General features: G+C 42.4%; 1 long non-coding RNA gene across 1 annotated transcript in view; it reads right to left on the bottom strand.

Annotated features, from left to right (window-relative positions):
* Positions 1-2,483: 2,483 nt before the first annotated feature.
* The window catches only part of LOC128365515 (uncharacterized), a 245,603-nt gene continuing 231,617 nt past the window's right edge, over positions 2,484-16,469 (bottom strand). The window contains exon 3 of the long non-coding RNA XR_008321810.1: positions 2,484-2,528. This is a non-coding gene — a long non-coding RNA (uncharacterized LOC128365515). The remainder of the gene's footprint in view (positions 2,529-16,469) is intronic.

Raw genomic sequence — 16,469 nt, 5'->3', positions numbered from 1 at the left:
ATTATTTTGCTCTCGGAGCTCAATCGCGGTACTCAGATTTCTCCGGCGCACTCAGTCCATGTGTACATATTCTTCTGCCACTTAATATTTTAAGCTGGTTCGTCAGGCTTCTTCTGTGGCGGCTTGGCTTAGACATTTGCTACAGAGGTCAGCCAAGTTCCCCTCGTGTTAATCAACCCCCCCCCTCCTCGTTCATATATGATTTACAGTGTTTATACTCCTGCTTCGTACAGGAATGAAGAGATGACCTGGAGTGTGAAGAGGCCGTTTTCATCCACACAAACAAACAAATTACTGCCAAGCGATGGTGATGATGAAAGCGTGACGTCACCGAGCGTCACTGAGTCCATAAACATGTCTCGTGGGTCGTCCCCGACAGCGTTTCCCACCGTCAGCGGCTCCTTTGAAGTCTCGCTGACTATGGGATGTCTGTCTTCAGGGTTCAAAGTTAACCAGTTCAAATCAACCCTGTCTGGTTTGACTGTTCCTTCTTTCCTTCCTTCCTTCCTTCCTCCCTCCCTCCCTTCCTTCCTCCCTCCCCTCCTTCCTTCTCTCCTTCCTTCCTTCTGTCCTTCTGTCCTTCTTTCCTTCCTCCCTTCCCTCCTTCCTTCCTTCCTTCCTCCCTTCCCTCCTTCCTTCCTCCATTCCCTCCTTCCTTCTTTTCTCCCTCCCTTCCTTCCTTCTGTCCTTCCTCCCTTCCCTTACTTCTTTCCTTCCTTCCTTCCTTCCCTCCTTTCTTCTTCCAAGTGATGATGAAAGCGTGACGTCACCGAGCGTCACTGAGTCCATAAACATGTCTCGTGGGTCGTCCCCGACAGCGTTTCCCACCGTCAGCGGCTCCTCTGAAGTCTCGCTGATTATGTGATGTCTGTCTGCAGAGTTCAATGTTAGCCGCCGGGCCTGTTGGTCCCACTCTGCTGCTGTCGAGCTTTCGTCCTCCCGGGTCAAATCGACCCTGTCTGTTTTGACTGTTCCTTCCTTCCTTTCTTCCTCCCTTCCTTCTTTCCTTCCTTCCTTCCTTCCTTCCTCCCTTCCTTCTTTCCTTCCATCCTTCCTCCTCTGAAGTCTCGCTGATTATGTGATGTCTGTCTGCAGGGTTCAACGTTAGCCGCTGTTGAGCTTTTTTAAGTTTAACCTTCCTGTCGTCCTCCCGGGTCAAAGGGACCCTGTCTGTTTTGACTGTTCCTTCTTTCCTTCCTTCCTTCCTTCTTTCTGTCCTTCTTTCCTCCCTCCCTTCCTTCTGTCCTTCTTTCCTTCCTCCCTTCCCTCTCCCTCCTTCCTTTCCTCCCTTCCTTTTGTCCTTCCTCCCTTCTCTCCTTCTTCCCTCCCTCCCTCCCCCTTCCTTTTCTCCCTTCCTTCTTTCTTTCCTCCCTTCCCTCCTTTCTTCCTTCTTTCCTTGCTCCCTTCCTCCTGTCCTTCTTTCCTTCCTCCCTTCTTTCCTTCCTCCCTTCCTTTTGTCCTTCCCTCCTTTCTTCTGTCCTTCTTTCCTCCCTCCCTTCCTTCCATCTTTCCTTCCTCCCTTCCTTGTCCTTCTTTCCTTCCCTTCTTACTTCTGTCCTCCTTTCCTCCCTCCTTCCTTCCTTCTTTCCTCACTCCCTTCCTTCCCTTCTTCCTCCCTTCCTTTTGTCTTTCTTTCCTTCCTTCCTTCCTTCCTTCCTTCCCTCCTTTCTTCTGTCCTTCTTTCCTCCCATCCTTAAAAGGTTAAGGTTAAAGCTGCCTGCTCTGAACGACAGCGCAGAGACAAGAGAAGAAGTCTCAGAGAGGGGAGAATGAGAATGAGAAATATCTGCATTTACACTGCAAAGCCTGAGCTCAGCAGCCGGGCGTTTTAACTCAACTTCAGACGATACGACGATCAACAAAGAGCTGGTAGTAATTAGCAGGACAGGGGAGCTGCTGGTCGTTTGTTGTTGGGAGGGGGGGTTTTTGTTTTTTTTGTCAGCTTGCTGTCTCTTGGCGGAGTCACAAAGCGACACCTGTTCACTAGTTACAGACAAACCACCTGTCAGCGTAGAGAGTGTGTGTGTGTGTGTGTGTGTGTGTGTTGACAAGCTTCTCTGTGACTGGAGGGCAATGAAAGGAAACATACCTGGGCTCCTGCGAGCTAATTATTTAATTTGCCAAGTATTCACGACTTAATTTTGGAGAGGACATGTGGCTCACAGACAAATAAATGATTTAAAAAAAAAAGACATTCAACAAGTGAAGTCCTGTAAACAAAGAGGAATGAAGCCAGAGTGTGTGTGTGTGTGTGTGTGTGTGTGTGTGTGTGTGTGTATATGTGTGTGTGTGTGTGTGTGTGTGTGTGTGTGTGTGTGTGTGTGTGTGTGTGTGTGTGTGTGTGTGTGTATGTGTGTGTCAAGAAGGAAATAATTGATATGTGTCCCTGTTACACTGGAGCAAGAATATACTGATTTAAAAAAAAAACTATGTCTGAAACTTTGTAATAAGCAAATGAGCACACTTGTTTTAAGCTTCCTGTCGTCCTCCTGGGTCAAATTGACTCCGTCTGTTTTGACTGTTCCTTCCTTCCTTCCTTCTGTCCTTCCCTTCCTCCCTCACTCCTTCTCTCTTTCTTTCCTCACTTCCTTATTTCCTCCTTCCCTCCCTCCTTCCTTTCCTTCCTCCCTCACTCCTTCTCTCTTTCTTTCCTCACTTCCTTATTTCCTCCTTCCCTTCCTCTGTCCTTCCTTTCTTTCCTTCCTCCCTTCCATCCTTCCTTCCTCCTTTCCTCCCTTCCTTCCTTGACACGAGGGTTAAGCTTGATTATGATTTATTTGTATGCTATAACAAAAGGTTGAGTAAACTTTTTAAGAGATGTTTTAAGAGGTAAAGTACAGTTGGTGAATTTGCTAAACTTTTACAGGAGAGTGACAGAAATGACCTGCTTTAAAAATGGAGAAATATGATCACCAAATGTAAAAAATTACAACTTCCACTGGACCGAGACGGGTGCTGATTATATCTCGATAAATGAGAATAGTTTGTAGAACTGGTCAGGTCTCCTTTTTGCTTGACTAGAATAATTTATAATGTTTTATATATTATTCCTACCAGTGAGACCAAAGACAATTTTCATGCAGGACATGACAATAAAGTATTTCTAATCTAATCTAATCTGAGTGAGACATTCACAAAAAGACATAGGACTGATTTATTGGAAGATTAAAAAGTTATCCAACCTAATTCCAGTTCATTCCACTTTTGAATAATGGACATCCACACACCCAAACACACTCTCCGATCCTCATCATCTGCCATCCAGCTCTTTGTCCCAACTTCCAACTAAACCACCGACAACCCCCCCCCCCCCCCCCGACTTTGGAGCTCCCTCCCACCAAACATTTGCACTTCTCTGTCTCCACCTTTAAATCCTGCCCGAAAACACACATATTCCCAGTGGCATATTGTTTCTCTCACTGACCACGTAATCACATTTATATTTATTTATCTTTCATAAAACTCCCACTTCAATGTTTGCTGATTTTATGTGTGTCCTGTAAGGTGTCCTTAAGGGCTTTGAAAAGTGCCTATTAATAAAAAGTTTCAATTTTCAAGGAATCAGAAAAAAACATTAGGTGAGCGAGGACAAAGGACCGTATTGACTTTACAACACTCACTTATTATTAAATGATTCAGGAATAATCTAAGGAAAGAGCTTGAGGCTTTCCTAGTTAACATAAGAATTAGCTTTATGTCATTTTAAGTCTTTACAGTAGATCTAAAACAGACCAGAGCCTAAAATCATCCCTGTGCCTTCAGTCCAGAGCTATAACTAGAATATAAATCTCACTCCACACATGTATAAACCAGCAGCTTTCTACCTGGACCTGGACCTGGTTCTGGTTCCTGCAGAGTCCAGGTCCGCCTCCCGAGGCCGAGATAGAGACGCGTGTCGGTTTGGACTTCAGGTGATGAAATGTTTCCTGCGGAGGATTTATTAAAGGTCGTCAGCTCCTCGGTGAAAAACAGCTGAGAAACAGCTGATTGCAATCCAAACCCTGGAGCTGGTCCAGCAGAGAGGAACGAAGCGTAAAACCCGTTTGTATGTTTGTACGCTTCGGCTGGAATCTGACTTTGTGATATTAGTGCTGAAGAATATTTGAAATGCTTTACATGCCGTTATATCTGCAGGTTAAAACAGAAATATGAAACACTTCACTAATGTTTGTTGTCTCATACTTTACATGAAATTAAAAAAGAAATCCAAACTAATATTATCATAAAGAACATGTGGTGAAAAAGCAAACTCCTCGTCTTGAGAAACAATGTCTGGAATGACTGAAATATTAATAAAATGTTGACCTGACGTTTGATTGTGGTAAGATTGATCTCACCACATCTTCTAGAAATGTGTTCGTTCAAGTAAACAAGGAAACTTTCTCCAAGTAACTCAGTCTCATGATCGTAGTAGTGGCAGTTTTTACTTAACCTTTGGGTCGTCCTCCCGGGTCAAATTGACCCTGTCTGTTTTAACTGTCCCTTCCTCCCTCCCTCCTTCTCTCTTTCTTTCTTTCCTCCCTTCCTTCCTCCATACCCCTTTCTTCCTTCCTTCCTTCTCTTTCTTTCCTCCCCCCTACCTTTTATCCTCTGCCCTTCTTTATTTCCTTTCTCCCTTCCTCTTTTCCTTTCTCTATCCATCCCTCCCTCCGACCTTCCTTTCCTTCCTTCCTTCCTTCTTTCCTCCCTCCCTCCTTCTCTCTTTCTTTTCTTCTTCTTGCTTTCCTCCCTTCCTTCTTTCCTTCCTTCTGTCCTTCCTTCGTCCCTCCCTCCCTCGACTCAAGGACAACAGGATGGTTAATCTGCTTCTTTACAGCCATCAGAAAAATGCTAAAATCCTTGAAAACACACGTTTAAAATGCGTGAGCTAAAAGTATTAACATCGTGCCTTTGTGCTTTATCTTTTTAGACGTTTTAATTTTAGAGATAAGAGAAACAGACCTTCTTAGCTTGGTGAGGCAGCTGGATTCACGAGATCACACGAGAATCCATCTTGTCAGGCTTCAAGTTATATACGCCTGTATCCGAAGCACTGGTGGTTCGGATCAGTCAGCGTCCTATCAGGATTCTCGCGGGATCTTGTGAATCCTGTCGGTGACAGACAAATAGTATAAGTATTTTTTTTGAAAGTTCATGCCCTTTTTCTAAACTGTAATCTGTGGATTGATCTTTGTAACAAACCGTCTGGTGCATCAGGTTAAAGAGTTTCTACTGTATCTTCAGATTTACTAATTTTCTTCTTCTACCTCCAAATGAAGAACTTAAAGGTCCTGGTAAACCTGATTTCACTTATTAGATCTCTTCTCAAACTCCAGTCAGACTGAAATCCACACATTTTGTAGGATCCACAGTGATATGTGTTATTCACTAATTATCCTTACTCATACTTGTTCACCCATAAGAGCAACTGCAGTATTTCATTAGGTTTATTATTCAGTGATATTATCAGAAAAGCTCACGCAGGCAGTAAACAGAGGCAGCATGTAGCAACGCTGAGCTAATGTGCTAAGTGTTTCTGTATTTCCAGGTGAGCAAAAGTGGTGAAAACATGCACAAAAAGCAACAATAAAGATGTATAATGTGTAAGAATAGATTTCTAACCTTAGTAAACGTTTTCAAAATGTGTTTATGGTCTCAATCGCTAGTTTAAAGCCTTCTTCAATGCAGTATGATGTTCATTTGGGACATTTTGGCCTCCCTGATTTTATATTTGACGATAAAGCAGGGTATGCATTAGGGCGTGGCTACGTCCTGATTGACAGGTTGATTGACCAATGTCCTCGAGATCCAGCCCTCGTAACCATAGCAACCTCCCCACTCTGCCCATGGCCCCGCCTCATGCCCATATAAGTAGAATCCGTGTTTTTATTTTTCCCAGCATGCACCTGAAATTTTCAAGATGGCGCTGCCCAGATTCGAAACTATTGGCTTCCGAGCAGCAGTCCACAAACCAATGGGTGACGTCACGGATGTTACGTCCATTTCTTTTATACAGTCTGTGGTCCATAGCCGGATCCGTATTTAACGTTCAGCATAAATGGGCCTTAAAAATCATAGTCTAACTCAGGGGTGTCAAACTCATTTTCATTCAAGGGCCACATACAGACCAATTTGATCTAATGTGGGCCGGATCATTAAAAAGATGGAGGGAAAGAAGGAAGAAAGGAAGGAAATAAGAAGGGAAGGAAGGAAGGAGGGAAGAAAGGTAGGAAGGACAGGAGGGAGAAAGGGAGGAAGGACAGAAGGAAGAAAGGGAGAAAGGAAGGAAGGAAGAAAGAAAGGATAAAAGGAAGTAGGAAGGACAGATGAAAGGAAGGACAGAAGGAAGAAAGGACAGAAGGACAGATGGAAGGAAGGACAGGAAGAATGGGAGGAAGGACAGATGGATGGAAGGAAGGAAGGAACAAAGAAAGGACAAAAGGAAGAAGGAAGGAAAAGAACACAGGAAGGAAGGTGGGCCGGATTGCACCCCTTGGCGGGCCGGGTTCTGGCCCACGGGCCGCATGTTTGACACCCCTGGTCTAACTGCACCATCAAGACAGAAAAAAAGTACACATCTATCGCTCTTTTTAGCACTTCACATATTTCCCTGCATGACTCGCCCTGCTTTAAACCTGACCAGGAGGAGTAATCAGCCACAGTAACTGGAAACACCTGTGAGAGTGATCGAGACGGTTGTTTGCTCCGATTCGACACGGATTCCACTGTCAAAGATGTTCAAGAGCAAAACTTAAAACATTTCCAAGTCACTTCAAGTGTTTCATACTTTCAAAATGTTCTTGAAGTCTCTCCCAAGATGCAGCGTTTTTTCATTTTCTAAAATATTTAGATGAACCTGTCGGAGATAAAAGTATAATATATAAAAGAGTAGAAGACTGATCCTTCTTTCTTTTAGTGGTAGTGTTCAGGATGTAGAGTTTGTGTACATGCATAATCTTTTCCAGCACTTCCCAATATTTCCTGATGTTTCCCACTCTATCATTCCCTGCATGTAAAAATGTACTTTTTTGAGGAATGACGTTTCCAGACTGGAGCTAAAGTGCGATGGGAGTTTTTTTGCACAGATGCATGAAAAAGATTCTTCCGTGTAGATTTGTCTTTCTTCTTTCTTGTAACAGATCTGCAGGTCACAGGTTTACAAAGATTCGTCTTTGTTCCGTCCGTATAGTGCTACCATCCATTTTTCCCTCTCAGAAAAATCCCTTCTGAAGATATTTACACATCAGACTTAGATCTTTTCTCTTTAAGTGGTCCCTGGGTGGCCGAAGGACGGAGGACAGAAGATAAATCTGGTCTGTTTTTACTCACAGGAAGCAGAAACACTGATCTTCAACTAATCCATTATCCACCTCTGCATCTGGCCCACCCTCGGGCCCCCATACGTCTTCATTTGGACCTTTCACTGGGTCAGATCTTGAACTCCCAGCATGTTTGTAGCACGCACACACACACACACACACACACACACACACACACACAAAGGCTTGACAATCCAAGATTAAAGTACAAGTCCTCATGCAGCTTTTTTCGTTTTCTCTTATCTTGATTTCTGATTTTGACAACAAGGAAACGTTTTAATTGTTGAGGACATTCTTAAAAATGTTAATTATCAGCATCAACGCTTCACCCAGTTATACTTGAAGCTGTCCAGTACAATCATTTATTTTCTGTCAGAAACTGGAGAAGTTAGAGAGAGAAGAGCTTTCACTTTTTCAGGAAATACAATTCAAAGGAAGTCAATGAAAATAAGAAAATAAAGTGTTTTTCTGCTTATTTTCCTCTGCTGCTTTACTTCAGTGACAAGCTAACGTTACTGTAAGACGGCTGTGTTTTATAAAATCATCAAACAAGACATTTTAGGTTTGCTTCCTGCTGCAGTATGAATCATGTCTTACTGCGCTGATATACTCAAGAGTTTTTAATCTGAATTGATGATAACTGATATAGATATTCATGCTTGAACAGTAGTTTGAGTTTCAGCTTAAGCCGCAATTCCTGTTGTTTCCGTAACTCAATACGATCTCTGGTTGATCGTTTCCTTCATATTTCCTTCTGTGAAACAAAGTGAAACATGTTCCTGGGGTTAGCTAATCATATTTTAATGTAAAGGTGTATCTTCTTTGGCACTTGATATATAAATCTGAAGCCTCTTGATTTAAAAAAAAAAAAGTTAAATTACAGACAATAAGCTTCATCATCAGGAAAATTTCTTCTTCATCCCTCCTCAAACTTAACACTGAATTCAAATAAAAACATGCTAACGTTAGCTAACGATAAACATAGCCACCAATTTCTCTCAACAAATTGCTTCTTTCTTTTTTTCCTTCTCATTCTTACTTAGTACGCTTAAAATTACATCTGTGTATTTTCTTACTTCTAACTTATCACTCACTATGAAAACTAGCATTGAGATACTTATTGATTATTGAATTTGTTCTATTTAGGCTGCTCTCCATTTCAAGATGGCTATAAAATTTACATATATGGTACGTTTTTAAAATTTCCAGTTTGAGTATAATTTTCTCACGTTAATTTACTGTTGATTTCAACAACTTTATGTATAATTTTGTGCGTACTTTCTGGATTTATACTCCAGTGTTTCCATCTAATGCTACTGTTTTTACCTGTTACTTCACTATATTTGTTAATAAATAATCTCTGATCATACATACTACTGACAAACATGGTTTATTGTTTCCACCCTGTAAGGATGATTCTGTATTCTGTATTTTAACTCCCAAAAAAATTGAATGCAATGCTTTTATAATGCTGATTTTTTTAATAATAGTGTACTTAAAAAGGATCTGAGTCCTTCACCCACTGCTTGCCTCTCTTACTTAGTACGCTTAAAATTACATCTGTGTATTTTCAAACTTATCACTCACTGTGAAAACTAGCATTGAGATACTTATTAATTATTAAATCATCATACATACTACTGAAAAACATGGTTTATTGTTTCCACCCTGTAAAGATGATTCTATATTTTAACTCCCTTTTATAATGCTGATTTTTTAATAATAGTGTACTTAAAAAGGATCCGAGTCCTTCGCCCACTCCTCCCTGCCTTTCCTTCTTCAACCAGGACTGTAATTTAACAAGGTTTTAAATGACATGCATGCTCAGCTGTAGGAAAGACCACTTCCGTCTAGTTTTACTCTGCGGTCTCCGAAGAGATGGTGGCGTTTTTAATACGTGTGTGTTTTAATGTATGTGTGAGTCGGGTTAGTGTGAGGAGTTTAAAGTGGACGGCTGTCGGTTGTAAATAAGTTAGATGTCCTCTGCTGTTTTAGCTGTCGGACTGGAAACACACACACACACACACACACACACACACACACACACACACACACACACACACACACACACTGGGCCAAATCTCAACTTGAGCCCTGCCAGGCAAAGAGTCGGCCGGCGCTCCGGTCATTACTGAGACTGATAAAGTTGGGTTGACTTTCATAACATGAACAGGGGGCGGGGGGTTGTGGGTTGGGGGGGGTTAGAAGTCAGGGGGAAGGGGCAACATGCCTGCCTAGCCTCCTCCAAGAAAACTGTATGCCATGTCTGTTATGGAGATGTACTTCAAAAAGTGGAGAGGAGGGGGCTCGGCGGAGGAATGTGTAACAAAGTAATACGACCACATTCAAAGTCTTGGGCTCCTGCTGCGGGAAGCTCACTCACTACATCACATCATGTCAAACTGTGACTGAGATGTCCAACATGTGCAGAAATGGTTATTTTACTTCACAAATTACACAATTATAGGAAATATATTTGTGCATGAAGGTTCATTTTTCATCTTTGGATCTATAAAGCTATAAATTATATGAATTTAAACACAATATATACAGTTGATTTTAGTGTTATATGGATTTAATGGACTTTATGTGTAGCTGAATTGTTGCATAATAAAGCTGTATAACAGATTTTATACAAAACTGCTGGATTTATCTCATTAAAATATATATGACTTTGTGATAAAACTTTTAAAATGCAACTAAAAATGCATTGATGTCAATTCTGCTCACTCACACTAAAAAATATTTGAAGCTGCAATGAAATCACGACTTATGTTTGACTATGATTGCTGCAACCTTATATTTAATGCTCTATTCATGCATTTTATTTCTCTCTTTCTATTTTTCTGTACTTTGTGTGTGTGTGGGGGGGGGGGGGGGAAATTGTATGTTTTAATGTTTCTCAAATTACATGTAAAGCACATTGAGTTGCCATTGTGTATGAAATGCGCTATATAACTAAAACTGCCTTGCCTATGATTCTTTAAAATTATAAATCATGAATGAAGCTCAGTTTTTGTCAAAACATTATTTTTACTGTGTTAATTGCTGTTGACTTATGTTAAGCTTTTTTCTACATACACACCTGGATTCATTTTTTAATTAAAAGGGTTTTTATCTTTTTAATTATTAAGGGTTAGGGTTAGACAATTATTTTACTAATCCATATTTATGAGATTGTGCTTGTGTGGTAGTAAAGTCTTTATTGTTAAATTTATTACAAACTGTATTATTTTTATGAGATTGTGCAAAAAATGTTTTTGAACTGCACGAAGCAGGCAAATGCAAATATGAGATGTTTTAAAAATATAATATATCTGGATATTTAGTTTCAGATTAAACCTGCTAGAGCCATTTATTGATCTATTATATGTAATTTTCGGGTAATTTAGCTTTTATTGGACAGTTGGTGGCAACGAGGCCGACAGGAAATACAAGGAGAGAGTAACAACTGCTCTAAATGCTCCAAACATTACTTCCAAACACTTTCTAAATGTGCTTTAAATGCATTCAGAAATTATACATTATCATTAATATTTATACTGATAAAACTAAGTATGATTGTGACTGAATTTATAATTTCTTATTCATATCAATAACTCAATTAGTTAAGACTTTTAAACCTGTTTTAAATCTGTTACTCTGTCTTAATTTAAAAATGATAATAATATTAATAAAGGGAAAAAAGGAGTTAATTCTGTGTAAGACTGACAAACATTTAATTAACATTTTATAAGTTACACCAAACTAAAACTAATCCAGTCTTGCATTTCAAACCTGCTACAGTATATAATCCCAGCCGTGCATATCTGAGCATGCACGGGAGTTGTTTAGAGACATTTACTGTACGTGGCGTTTTCTTTTAAACTTTTACAGATGTTGAATACGGCTCGTGTGTCGGATCAACCGGTCGCTGTGGTTGCTATGAGAGATTTGTGTAATTTGTGTCATTACTCCTGCAGTTGTGTGAGACTTGTCTACACGTGCAGAAGTGTATTTTCGGAGAAGAGCCATGCAATAAATCTTATATTGCATTACATTATAACCCCATGAAGGTAGAATATATATATATATACGTACATAAGAGAGAGAGAGAGAGAGAGAGAGAGAGAGAGAGAGAACTACATACATAGCAGAGAGAGGGAGGGAGAGAGAGAGAGAGAGAGAGAGAGAGAACTACATACATAGGAGAGAGAGGGAGGGAGAGAGAGAGAGAGAGAACTACATACATAGGAGAGAGAGGGAGAGAGAGAGAGAGAGAGAGAGAGAGAGAACTACATACATAGGAGAGAGGGAGAGAGAGAGAGAGAGAACTACATACATAGGAGAGAGAGAGAGAGAGAGAGAGAGAGAGTACTACATACATAGGAGAGAGAGAGAGAGAGAGGGAGAGAGAGAGAGAGAGAGAGAGAGAGAGAGAGAGAGAGAGAGAGAGAGAGAGAACTAAATACATAGGAGAGAGAGAGAGAGAGGGAGAGAGAGAGAGAGAGAGAGAGAGAGATAGAGAGTGAGAGAGAGAGAACTAAATACATAGGAGAGAGAGAGAGAGGGAGAGAGAGAGAGAGAGTACTACATACATAGGAGAGAGAGAGAGAGAGAGGGAGAGAGAGAGAGAGAGAGAGAGAGAGAGAGAGAGAGAGAGACATTGAAACACTCAGGAGAATTTGGCAGCGTTCAGGTTGAATGACAGTAAACAGATACAAGCAGACAGAAAGGCTTTACTTATAGCAGGGGTGTCAAACATGCGGCCCGTGGGCCAGAACCGGCCCGTCGAGGGGTCCAATCCGGCCCACTTTCCTTCCTGCCTTCTTTTCCTTCCTTACTTCTTGTCCTTCCTACCTTCCCTACTACCTTTCGTCTGTCCTTCTTTCCTTCCCTTCTTTTCGCTTCCTTACTTTTTTCTATCCTTCCCTTTCTTCTTTCTTTCCTTCCTTCCTTCCTTCCTTCCTTCCTTCTTCCCTTTCTTCTTTCTTTCTTACCTTCCTTCCTTCCTCCCTTTCTTCTTTCTTTTTCCTTCCTTCCTTCCTTCTTTCTTTATTTCCTTCCTTCTTCCCTTTCTTCCATCTTTCCTTCCTCTTTCATTCTTTCCTTCCTTCCTTCCCTCCTACCTTTTGTCTGTCCTTCTTTCCTTCCCTTCTTTTGCTTCCTTACTTTTTTCTGTCCTTCCCTTTCTTCCATCTTTTCTTCCATCTTTCCTTCCTGTCTCCTTCCTTCCTACCTTTTGTCTGTCCTTCTTCCCTTTCTTCCATCTTTCCTTGCCGTCTCCTTCCTTCCTTCCTTCCTTCCTTCCTTCCTTCCTTCCTTCTTTTTAACGATCCGGCCCACATTAGGTCAAATTGGTCTGTATGTGGCCCTTGAATGAAAATGATTTTGACCCCCCCCCCCTGACTTATAGTTTCACATCATCATGATTGTACCAAAAAAAAAAAGAAAAAAAAAAGGTCACGCATTCCTCCTTTAAAGTAAAACTTCTCAGGGAATCTCACCTCATCTGTTAAACATCTACACTCGTCTTCCACATGGCAGCAAAAGTATCTGAGGCCTGAGAAACAGGTGTAACCTAAATATCTAACCGGCAGAGTCTTCGCCTTCGCCACGATGTGAAGAATCCAAGACTGTGAGACTGTGTGCCGAGACAGGTAGGAGTCCCAGAGAGAGAGGGGGGGGGGGGGGGGGGGGGGGAGAGGCGCTCTGTCACAGGCATGCGACGCACTGGGATCAATCTCGGGACGCGGACATGATGTGTAAATTTGTCCCTGGTCAGCGGACCTGCAGATTGAGTGCATTGTGGGTCGGAAATAGTGCAAAGTGCACAGGGTACGATGCTGTTTGTGTATATTTAGACCTTGGAGAAGAAAAAAAAAAATAATGATGTGACCAGCGATATCCTAATCAGACATCAGCAGCAGGAGGAGGAGGAGGAGGAGGAGCAGGAGGAGCAGGAGGAGGAGGAGGAGGAGCAGCAGGAGGAGCAGGAGGAGCTGGCCCTGTGTAAACCCTTGATTATGACTTTAAAACAGATTGGCAGGGGCTAGAGGCCAGGAGTCTGTCGCTGTGTGAAATCGATACTTTTGATCTAAACTTTTCTTTCACAGCCTTGTTAGCTAACGGTCTCAACCCCCCCCCCCCCCGCCCCGCCCCCTCCCCCCGTCTGTTTGGAGCTCGCAGCACCGAACAGATGCTTTAGTCACAACTTAACCCTCCTGTTGTCCTCGAGTCAAGGAAGGGAGGAAAGGAAAGGAAGGACGGAGGAAATAAAGGAGGAAGGAAGGTAGCAAGGTAGGGGGCAGGAAAGAGAGAGAAGGAGGGAGGGAGAAAGGAAAGGAAGGAAGGGAGGAAGAAGGAAGGAAAGGAGGGAGGAAGGAAAGGATGGAGGGAGGAAGAAGGAAGGAAAGGAGGGGAGGGAGGAAGAAGGAAGGAAAGGAGGGAGGAAGAAGGAAAGGAGGGAGGGAGGGAGGAAAGGAAAGGAGGGAGGGAGGGAGAAAGGAAGGGAGCAAGGTAGGGGGGAGGAAAGAAAGAGAGAAGGAGGGAGGGAGAAAGGAAAGAAGGAAGAAAGGGGGATGGAGGAAGGAAAGAAAGAAAGAGAGAAGGAGGGAGGCAGGAAGGGAGGAAAGGAGGGAGGAAGAAGGAAGGGAGAAAGGAAGGGAGGGAGGGAGAAAGGAAAGGAAGGAATGAATGAAGGACAGAAGGAAGGAAGAAAGGGGGACGGAGGCCAGAAAGAGAGAAGGAGGGAGGAAGGAAGGAAGGGAGAAAGGAAGGAACAGTAAAAACAGACGGGGTCAGTTTGACCCGGGAGGACAACAGGAAGGTTAGGGTTATAGAGGCTCGTCCCGCTCACACTCGGTGGTGTAAATGTTGAAAACATGCTTAAAACTCCAGCAGCATTTCCACTGAGAGTAAATCTGGGTTTATACTTAAATTTGAAGTATACAGAAATGAGGAAAGCAGTGTTTGAACATTTCTCTCAAGCTCACTTTTCCCCGTTTTTCATCATTTCTTGTAAGTTAAAATAAATTAACTTAGACCTATAAGTAAAGACAGACGTATGAAATCAAACATGTTGCTTTGTCTTTAAAACAGCAGTCAGGTGTCCTTCCTTCTCCTATCCTTCCTTCCAGACTGTCCTTCCTCCCTCCTTCTCTCTTTCTTTCCTTCTCTCTCTTTTCTCCCTTCTTTCCTTCCTCCCTCCTACCTTCCTTCCTTCTTTCCTCCATCCTTCCTTCCTCCCTTCCTTATTTCCTTTCCTCCCTTCCTTCCTCCATCCCCCTTTCTTCCTCCTTCTGTCCTTCCTCTCTCTACCTTCCTTCCTTGCTTACTTCTTTCCTTCATCCCTTCCTTCCTTCCTGCCTTCCTTATTTCCTTTCCTCCCTCCCTCCATCCCCCTTTCTTCCTTCTGTCGTCCTTCCTCTCTCTCCTCCTTCCTTCCTTCCTCCCTGCCTTCTTTCCTTTACTCCTTCCTTCCTTCCTTCCTCCATCCCCCTTTCTTCCTTTCTTCTGTCCTTCCTCTCTCTACCTTCCTTCCTTACTTACTTCTTTCCTTCATCCTTCCTCCCTTCCTTATTTCCTTTCCTCCCTCCCTTCCTTACTTCCTCCATCCCCCTTTCTTCCTTCTGTCGTTCCTTCCTCTCTCTTTCCTCCCTTCCTTCCTCCATCCCCCTTTCTTCCTTCCTTCTGTCCTTCCTCTCTCTACCTTCCTTCCTTCTTTCCTTCATCCTTCCTTCCTCCTTCCTTATTTCCTTTCCTCCCTCCCTTCCTTACTTCCTCCATCCCCCTTTCTTCCTTCTGTCATTCCTTCCTCTCTCTCTCCTCCCTTCCTTCCTTCCTCCCTGCCTTCTTTCCTTTACTCCCTTCCTCCTTGACTTGAACACAACAGGAGGGTTAAATGTGCTTTCAATGTAAAGTGATGGAGGATTAAACCTACAGTGAGTCCACACAGACATTTAAAAGTAGAAGTGAAGCTTTTATGAGGCTTCAGCAGTGTGAGTTAGTCATATCAAGCTGAGATATCTGACACATTTACAGTCTTTAAAGCATCAGATTCCCTCTTAGTGTTTCCCTGTTGAGCTGTGCTGGAAGTATAGGAACAAAAAGAGGAACTCTGCCACTAAAAACACTGTAACGTTGAAACATAGAAGACTTGATTTGACTCATTTGGACGACTGAAGCTTCATATTAGCTTCAGATAAACACAGAAGGAGGGTTAGTCAGTTTTATTTATAGAGCCAAATCACAGCAAACATTATGTCATGACACTTTTTCCTATACTGCAGATGAAGACAGTATCATTAGGACAGGATCTCTTAATAGTCAGTATGAAGATGACGACAGATTATGGCGAATAAAAACCTGTTTCATTGTTAGTTTGGGAGTCTGTCTGTTATTTTAGGACTGACTTAAAAAGCTGTGAACCTCTTCTGTAACTGCTGGACTCAAGATGTGTCCTACTTCACTGTGAAGTCAATCTGCTTCAGGTTTCCACATCACACTTGTGTAAATTAAATACTGGACCCACAAACTAGTGATGTCACAAATCATGCTCATAAACGCACATCTTAAACTCAGATTAAGGTGAGCACGGAGAAACTTTCCACTTGGAGCAGATGAACGGTAAAACAAATGCTCCACATGCATCATCCTGCACAGAGAAGCTCAAACATCCAACTAAAGGAACAATACGCAACTCTAAAGTTAACCCTCCTGTTTGTCCTTGAGTCAGGGAAGAAGGGAGGGGGAAGGGAGGAAAGGAGGGAAGGAGGAAGGAAGGGAGGAAGGAGGAAGGAAAGGAGAGAGGGAGGAAGGAGGGAGGGAAGGAGAAAGGAAAAGAGGAAGGGAGGAAAGAAGGAAAGAAAGAGAATGAAGGGAGGAAGGAAGGGAAGGAAAGAAGGAGGGAAGGAAAGAAGGAGGACAACAGTAGGGTCTAGTTTGGAAGTTTTTTTTGTCAGTTCTTTTCTTCTCAGCACAACTTTCGTTATTCCCACACACATCCAAATAATTTCTCTTCAGCTCTGCTTTCAATATTTTGCATTTAGGTCCACCTGCTCTGCTTCTTGTGACAGCTAATACCTTGGGTCGGTGTAATGACCCTTGAGCCTTTCCCCCCCCTCGAAAACAACAAGCCCACCGCTTCAAATCCATCAACAGCAAAGTATACTCTAATGAGACACTGAATCC

The sequence above is a fragment of the Scomber japonicus genome, chromosome 9, assembly GCF_027409825.1.
Source record: "Scomber japonicus isolate fScoJap1 chromosome 9, fScoJap1.pri, whole genome shotgun sequence".
Taxonomy (NCBI): Eukaryota; Metazoa; Chordata; class Actinopteri; order Scombriformes; family Scombridae; genus Scomber; species Scomber japonicus.
Note: the sequence above shows the minus strand (reverse complement) of the source record. Positions and strands in the feature narration are given on the sequence as shown.